The sequence below is a fragment of the Telopea speciosissima genome, chromosome 11 (genome assembly GCF_018873765.1).
Source record: "Telopea speciosissima isolate NSW1024214 ecotype Mountain lineage chromosome 11, Tspe_v1, whole genome shotgun sequence".
Classification (NCBI taxonomy): Eukaryota; Viridiplantae; Streptophyta; class Magnoliopsida; order Proteales; family Proteaceae; genus Telopea; species Telopea speciosissima.
The window spans coordinates 47,541,665-47,550,865 of NC_057926.1; the positions used below are offsets into that span (position 1 = coordinate 47,541,665).

At 40.7% G+C, this 9,201-nt stretch overlaps 1 pseudogene; it reads left to right on the forward strand.

Moving 5' to 3' along the window:
* The first annotated feature begins 2,586 nt into the window (after positions 1 to 2,586).
* LOC122645242 lies at positions 2,587 to 9,201 on the forward strand (annotated as a pseudogene).

A 9,201-nucleotide genomic window follows, 5' to 3' on the forward strand; every position in this document is an offset into this window, starting at 1 on the left:
GTCCTCCCAAAGTATTTGCTGAAGGCCTCTTAGGAGCGCAGAGTCAGAGCGGTAAACGTTATTGCAACCTGTTTCACAAGCAAAGTTGGCTAGCCAATACGCTGATCTATTGCTTTCCCTATAGGCAAAAGAGACTGCGAGTTGACAAGAGCAGCTAATCATCATGATATCCTCGAACCAGTACCACCCTTTCCAAAGTTGACATTTCCTCTGGTTAACCATTTGCACCATCATGGCTGAGTCAGAAATCACGTCAAAAGCAACATAGCCCAGCTCCTTGCAGAGTAATAGCCCATCTCGTAGGTCCCTTAACTCGGCCTCTGAACTAGTGAAATGCCCATAATAGTTAGAGAATGCCCAAAGAACCTTACCTTCCCTATCTCTTACAACCCCTCCCCCTCCTCTTATGCCCGGATTTCCCTTACATGCGCCATCAATGTTTAGCTTTACAGTCAAATCCGGCGGCCGCCAGCAAACAGGGATTGGGGGTTTCCCCACCGGGTTGTGACCCTTCAGCCCAAAGCACTACAAAATCAATTCCTCCTTGAGACTCGACTTGTGCCTGACTTTGGAGGGGAAAGGGAGGCTGTGCACCCACTCCTTAATTTTCCAAATAATAGTACTAGCCGTCCTTGGATTTTCTCCATGCCTCCTATTGTTCCTTTCACGCCACAGCTCCCACATAATTAATGAAGGAATGAAACCAGCGATCCGTCCACACATGCTTTGATAATTAGCCGCATTGAGCCAAAGTAAAAATTCTCTCCTCAAATCCTGATTGTGAACCAAAGCAATGTCAAAAATCCCAGCAAAGTAACGCCATACCTTAGCCGTCGTTCCCCCCTCCACCAAGCAATGGATGGCCGTGTCACTCTTTGGGTTGCCACAGCAAACACATCTTGACGCTAGGGGGATTCCTAGGGACATCAACGAGTCATCAACAGGGATTTTACTGTTCAAAACCTGCCATATGAAAAACCCAATCTTCGTAGGGATGGAGTGATTCCATATCCATCTCGTGTAGGGAGTTGTAGCCGCCTGCTCCCTCAACTCGTTCTAGGCTGATTTAATTGAAAAGCGACCATCTGACGAGGGTGTCCAGACCAGCCTGTCCTGCTTAGTAGTTCTATGGAAATTCCTCATGACAATGCACTCCTTGACCGACACTGAGTCAATTTGATTCACTACAGCCCAATCCCACTCACCATTCACGTCGAGCACATCCTTGACACATAGAGAAAGATCCGCCTGCAAGGCGTTGTCCACAAAATCGATTAGTGGACCCACCCCCACCCAATCATCAAGCCAGAAGCTTACATCGCCTGAGCCGATCAACCACCTAGACCTTTCAAGGATAAACTCTTTATGTGCCAAAGCTCTTCTCCAAGACTTGGACCCAACACAGCCTGATCCAACTAAAACAAAGTGAACATTCTTGAAGAACTTAGCCTTAAAGAAATTGCTCCATAACGAGGTCTCAGACAGGATTCGCCAAACGCCCTTTAACCTGAGAGCCAGCCCCACATCTTCCAAGCACCTTATACCCAACTCACCTTCCGTCAGAGGCCTACAAAATTTCCTCCAGCTCACCCAATGATGTCATTTACCCCAGTCCGAATTCCCCCATAAGAAGTCCGCACAGATACCATTGAAACTACGAATAACTGTTCTGGGCAGGTCCACTGAAGCAATGATATGTATTGGCATGGATGCCAAAACATGTCTTAGAAGAGTGAGACGTCCTCCTGCAGATAAAAGCCTCCCTTGCCACCTCACAATCTTAGTCCTTATCTTACCCAAAAGCTCATCAAAAAACACAGCCCGTGCTCTTCCAGTAAAGATGGGAACCCCTAGGTACATGATGGGGAGCGTTCGCCTGCTAAACCCTGAAATACTTCCAACCATTCGAGCCCTAGCTTCTGAGGTCTTATGACTCATAATGTAGCAGCTCTTCTGTCTGTTAACCAACTGCCCTGAGAAATCCTCATATCTGCCTATAAATCCAAGGATTTGCTTCAACGAGCTCTTCAAACCCTTGGTAAAAATAATGGTGTCATCTGCAAACAAAGAATGGGAGATGCTAGGACATCCCCTCGGCAGATGAAAGTAAGCAGCCCGTCCCTCCTCAAAGAGCTTCCTCAAACCTCTGTTCAAAACCTCTTCTGCAAGAATGAATAGGGCAGGTGAAAGAGGGTTGCCTTGTCTCAGCCCACGGGTGGACTTAAAGTAGCCCGTTGGAGCCCCTCCCCAAGCAACTGAAAACCAACAGTTCTCCACGGTCTTTTTAATCAGGCCAATCCAAGCATCTGCAAAACCAAACCGTGCCAGAACTAAATAGAGAAAACTCCACTCCATCCTGTTGTATTCCATAATAGGATTATCTGTAAATAAAGTAATAGAACTCAAGGCCAATAGGGAATGAATGAACCCATCAGATCTAACATGAATCACAGAATATGAATGGAACTGGTTGGAATGTATATTTTGATTGTGTTTTATATTCATCTCAATTTTTTTGGTAATTTTACTTAAATTTTGAAGGAGAAAAGTTTCTTGTGGGAGAGTGTACCGCCTTGTTCAGACACAATGGAGGTAAAATGACTGCCATACTTCCAATGAAAGGCAGAAATCCCGCTCCCAGGATGCTTCCGCATATGTTCTCACTGGCTCCCCACATGCGCGGGAGCCACGCTACCCATAAAGAACTCTTGCCCAATTTTAATTCAAAGTTTGAGCAATTTTCCTTGGGTACTTTGGACTAAAATTTGACTATTAACCTACATTTGGAGTCCTTTATCACATGGACCACCAAGTGGTAAATAGTGAAGCATTATAATTCACTAGCCATAGTGACACCTAGAAGGACTCAATATATAATTTTCATCTACAACTGTTCCTGAAGGAAATTAGAAACAAACATTAAAGCCTATTTTTAAAATGATCAAAATACCTTTAGCACAATAACAATGTAAGTGAGCCAAAATGTGATCCCAAGATTGTATATAAAGCTTTAAATCAAAATCAAAGTATCAAACACCTTAATAGCTTAATCGAAGTAAAACTAGCAAGATTCACCAAAACATAGAATTCAGCAAAAGTTCAAAGAAGGTAAATCAGAAACGAAACAAAAGAGCCCTTTCTTACTTTCTAATTATTGGCTTGTTAGAAGGTCAAACAAGGTTAAACAACAATTTGTGATTCTGATTACTTAATATATGGAACTTGTTTATATCCCCTTTTTGGTGTATTTCGGTCAATAAAGAAATAGACTGAAATTTATTTCAGTCAAGACTAATCTGTTAGTCAGTGACTGAAAAACGGTCAGTGACTAACAAAACAATCAGAAAACGGTCAATGACTGGAAGTGGCCAGTCACTGAAAATGGTCAATAACCGAAAATGGTCAAAGACTGATGGATTGACAGTGACCGATTAACGGTCAGTGACCGGTAAACAGTCACCAGGGTGGTTATAGACAATTTCAAATAAGTGAGAATTGTAAAAATTACCTAATAACTATAGAAACCACCAAAACAGTCTAGGATGCCTATAAATAGAGAAATTTAAAACAAAGGAGAATCCAACAAATCAATCAAACAAGTCTTTATTTTTATCTTTTATTTTTCTTTTTTAGGAGTAGTGTAATGTAGATTTTCATCCATCTATATATTTTTTGGCTTGCTTCAAAAGACATCCATTATCATCAATTTGCAAGCTTCAACAGTTCTGGCTGGGAGAGTTGTGAAGACTTCAACAAATTCGTTTATATGTTGTTAACAATTTGGTCATAGAGTGGTGGTAGTGTAAATACTAAGTTGTAAGCCTCATCAATTTCGGATTTGGCAAGTTGTAATGATTTCAACAAATGCGTTCTGTAAAGTAAGTAATTTGAATTCTTCTTCTTCTTCTTGGCATTGCAATCTTCGTATTTTTAAAAGTCCTTAGATTACCAAGGCACTAGTAGAATTCATCATCACATGGAACACGATCTTTATTAGTTTCCTCTGTCTGTAACGGTCTCTAGGCCAAAAGGAATTTTGGAGGAAACAGAACACATTTATGTTAATTATAGTTATTGCACAAGGCAATTACCAATCAAATGTATTTGGCCTTTATATAATTGGACGTCGACCCAATAACCACTTTCTAGTTGGATCTTACAATTAGAACATAAAATGGACTCAACCATGTATAAGTTTAGGTTTGTAACTAACAAAATGACAGGAGATCAGTACTTGGTCGCATGGCCTCTACACCAATGTCTGGGCCAATGGGGGAGCACTTCTATGTATCTACCTAGAGGCAGGAGCATCATTTTATGGTGCCCTGTGAGAGGGCATAGAGGGTGCCACCAAGTAGGGATTCTTTTCCGGTAATAAAAATTTGGTCTGAAGGGCCAATCCATACTTATTCCATTATTGCTTTCAAGGCATGAGCAGGACATGAATAAGAAGCCCTTTGCCAAACCTGTCATTGGGCCATTCAAGTGCATGGGCCACTATGTATCAAGTTTTCTCGCATGATTTTCATATTTTATATCATTTAGGACAAAATTTACTTTTTTGAACTAACTGCCAAACCACTATACCAATAGGAAGAGAAGTCAAATCAATCCAAAATTTTTTTGGTGAGAAAATCAATCCATAATTGTTATATTTAGATGCTATGGATAACCTTTCTTTTTTTCATTTTATTTATTTAGTAAAATTTTGTCTTGTAATTAAAAAAAATTCCTGGCATGGCCAGTGTGAAAAACCATACCACACGAAAAGTGTCTTTCTCTCTTATTTTGGCCCATGCAAATTTTATTTCTTCAAACTAACTTATAAAGCCTATGTTGACATGTGTACCGTAGCTGATGATTGAATTAATTTTTTAAATTTAACTCAAGTTTATATGCAGACATGGACAATTCGTCCACAAAAATTGGGATCCGAAAATATGAAGAACACAGAAATCCATAGAAGCAAAACCTCCCATAGCCATGGCGATCGCCATTGCTCCTCTCTCCACCTCCGTTCCTTCCTCTTTCTCTTTGCCTTCATCTTCATCTCCCTTCTGCTTCAGCGGAAACAGCTCAAGCTCGTTACAAGGATCCAAGACTCCCGAAGGAATACCGAATCTCAGATCTCCTTTCTTTGATGTCAACTCATGAAAAGATCGGCAAAATGGCCCAAATCGATCCCCCGCGTTTCTTATATAGTTTTTTAAGTTTTCCTTCTTGTTTGAAGCTTAATTGTCTTGATTTCTTTGAAGCTCTAAAGATGAAACAGTGACGATGAGGGTTGTTCTGGTTATTAATTTCAGGGAGTGTAGTGAACGGAGCAGTGCCGAACGTTCCTTCTGTTATAGCGCCAAATGCAACCCCTGCTATGTGGGCGGGCTTGATCGATGGGTTCCAGAAGTCTGCATTATCGGCAAAGCTTGGGATTCCCATAATATATGCCACTGACGCAGTCCATGGCCATAATAACGCCCTCGGCGCCACTATTTTTCCTCATAACGTCGGCCTTGGAGCTGCAAGGTTTCTCTGTCTTCTTCTTTCTCTGTTTGCTTGTGTGAATATTTTGGACTGTGAGAGAGACAGAAGCTTGAGATCATTAAAATATAAATTGCCACCAGATTTTTGGTTAATATTTCTTGTTTTGTTCTGATGAAGGGATGAGGATTTAATGGTGAGGATCGGAAGTGCCACTGCTTTGGAGGTTCAAGGCACCGGAATGCAGTACACTTTCGCCCCCTTTGTTGCTGTAAGCTCTCTCTCTCTCTCTCTCTCTTTCTCTTTGGAAAATATAAAATCCGAAGAGGGTATATTTATGAACCGAAAAGGAGTGAAATTATTCCATTTCTTTGGCTGCACGCACGGGTACGAGGAGCACTCCTGCAACCAGGGTAGCAACAAATTTTTTTATCTGTTTGGATTAATTTAATTAAGGGTTACAACTTCTAGAAACCTTCTACCTCCTTTAATTGTCTTTGTAATAAAAAAGAACTGACCAAAGGACTCTTGCACGATTGTGTCGAGAGCGTATAAAAAAATATATGATGTTATATGAATTATTTAATGAAGTATTTATATAAAATGATATTTCATAGGATTTATATTCATTGAAAAAAAATACATGTTATCCTAAAGGAAATTTAAAATAAAGGTTTCAAATTCTTAATTCAATATTTTTGTCAAAATAAGAATTTTCTTTTAATTAATTCTCATTTCAAACGATTTTTAATTATTCAAATTAAAAAATTATATGGTCTCAATTCTTTTCTCTATACTTTTTTTTATAACAGCTTGTATAAAAAAATTCTTAGTTCCAAGCTAAGTTACCAGTGGAAAGGCCACTTCAAAGTCCTAACTAATTGCGTTAGAAACCGCAGGAGCAGCTTTTCAATCCCTAGCATGGTTGGTAAACCCAGTTTTTTAACTCGACTCGTCTTTCAAGAAAACCTGGTGATTCGACCTTGTCAAACTCAGTCAAGGCGAGTCCCGTTTTTAAATTTTTAATACAATAAATATGTATAAATTAGTAAAAAATCAGAAAAATACCGAAAAAAGGGTAAACCACAAAAAAAAAAAAAAAAAAAAAATCAAAGAATCCCATATCAATGTATTTTGAGTTTATACCATTGAACAAGATAAGAGAATTGAGGAGTTGAGGGTGGGTTTCTTGCTATTTTAGAATACGGATTTACTATTTTATTCAACTCAGATTCTAAGTGAATCGGCTTTATTTATTTTTTAAAAATGACTAAACTCGCCAAGTTTGCCGTGACTAGGGAAAAAATACTAAGTCTTATTTGACACCAACAATTTATGAACCAGTCTCCCCATCTTTTACCTTGATCTAGTCTACACGACACTTGACCAGGTTTTCCAAAAATTTGACGGGCGACTCGCCCCAGTCAAAACCCGATTTTCAAACTATGATCCCAAGTAGTATAGTATCCGCTATTCCTATATAATTTCAAAGAAGGAGTAGGTCTCCTATCCCCCAAAAGTAGCAGCTACTATTGGAATAATCAACATCTCTTACCACGGCTGTCGTCTCATTCATCTTTTAACAAATTATTCTCCTTGAAAATGGTTGGGGTTTTTGGTGTGTGGAACTGTAGGTGTGTAGGGATCCACGGTGGGGTCGGTGCTATGAGAGCTACAGCGAGGATACGCAGATTGTGAAGAGCATGGCCAAGAGCATACTAGGCTTACAGGGCTACCCTCCTCACAATCACACACTCGGTTACCCCTTCGTCGCTTCTGGGTACTTCCTTTTTCTGTTTAAAGTTTATTTCCTTTTTCATCCCTATTGAGATCGTATCCTCTGCACATACGTCCACCTGAAGATCTTGGCTGTGTTTGGTATGCATTTTAGGTGAATTTTGCATTTTCAGACGATAAAATAACTATTTTTAGTATTCGAGAATGCAAAATCGACCTAGAATGAATTCCAAGAATGCATACCAAACGCATCCCTAATGAGTCAATGAGAGGTTTTGTATGTGATGTTTTTGCTTTCAAAGATGCAGTATCATAGATTTACTGTTTTACATTCTATTTGTATCGTATCATAGATCTGTATGACATGACATGACCAATCCCATATAGATTCCAAAAACCGAGGTCTCTAGTCATTTATTGAATGGCGGACTTTCTAAATTATGATGATTGTTAATGAATGGGTCCATTATAGGGGAAGGAAAGTTCTGGTTTGTGCAAAACACTACGCCTCCGATGGTGGGACACAAGGAGGGGTCGACGAGCAATACACGGTGACCACATATGACGACCTGTATCGCATCCACATGACCCCTTATATTGATGCAATCGCCATGGGGGTGTCGACTATCATGGCTTCTTACTCTAGCTGGAATGGGATCAAGATGCCTGCCAACCCTTTCCTCCTCACTCACATTCTCAAACAAGAGATGTCCTTCTAGGTAGCATAAAATTATTATACAACATCTCTAAATTTACATTTCTACCCTTATCCGGGTCCTGGTACCCTAGTGGTCATCACTTTGTATGGGCTGCTACATGGGACAGGGTATGGTCATATCAGACTGGGAAGCAATTGACCGGATGACCAACCCACCCGCTTCACACTACAAAGAAAGCCTGAAGGCATCAATCAACGCTGGAATCGACATGGTCATGATCCCTTACAAATACCACCAATACTTTACATACATGACGGAGCTTGTGTCGTCCGGCGACATTCCGATCAGCTGGATTGACGATGTTGTGAGGCGAATCCTTAGGGTGAAGTTCATTCTTGGGCTTTTCGAATGGCCCATGGCTGACCGGTCTCTCCATCCCATGGTTGGACACAAGGTTAGTCCAACACCCAACTGAATTAACCGATTTCATTGATATGGGTATTTTCGTCATTAAAATTGGTATAACTTCTTAACCTTTTGGACCCACAGAAACCCAGGGATTTGGCAGGAGAAGCCATGAGGAAGAGTTTGGTGTTGTTGAAGAACGGAAAGGGAGAGAAGAAGATGCTTCCTTTGAGCAATAATGCCCCGAATATTCTTGTGGTTGGGTCTCATGCACACAACATCGGCTACCAATGTGGAGGGTGGACTGTTTCAAGGAAGGGCAACTCAGGCAACATCACCGAAGGAACAACAATCTTAGAAGGCATCAAGAGGGCTGTTAGCAAGCAGACCCGGGTCGTGTTCCAAGAAAAACCTGACAAGCAATTCGTTAACAAGAACCGGGATTCCTCCTATGCAATTGTGGTTGTCGGCGAACTCCCATATGCGAAAACAGACGATGATAGCAAAGAGCTCAGGCTTGCACAAGATGGGGAGGAGACAATCAAGACTATGTGCAAGGAGGTGAAATGTCTGGTTATCGTTGTGTCGGGTCGACCCGTTGTGATAGAGCCTTATGTTGACATGATGGAGGCATTGGTGGCTGCTTGGCTTCCATGGAGTGAAGCTGGAAAAGGGATTGCTGATGTTATAATTGGGGATTATGATTTCCAGGGTAAGCTTCCGAGGACATTGTTTCGGCGGGTCGACCAGCTGCCGATGAAATTTGGGGATTTGTATTATGACCCGCTGTACCCGTTTGGGTATGGGCTCCAGATGGGTATCCAATCATACAAAAGAGGTCATGGTGTTTCATCCTCCTCTTTATCATCTTTTTCATCTATTTGATTGGTTATGGTATAGCTTATAACAAAAAATTTGTAGA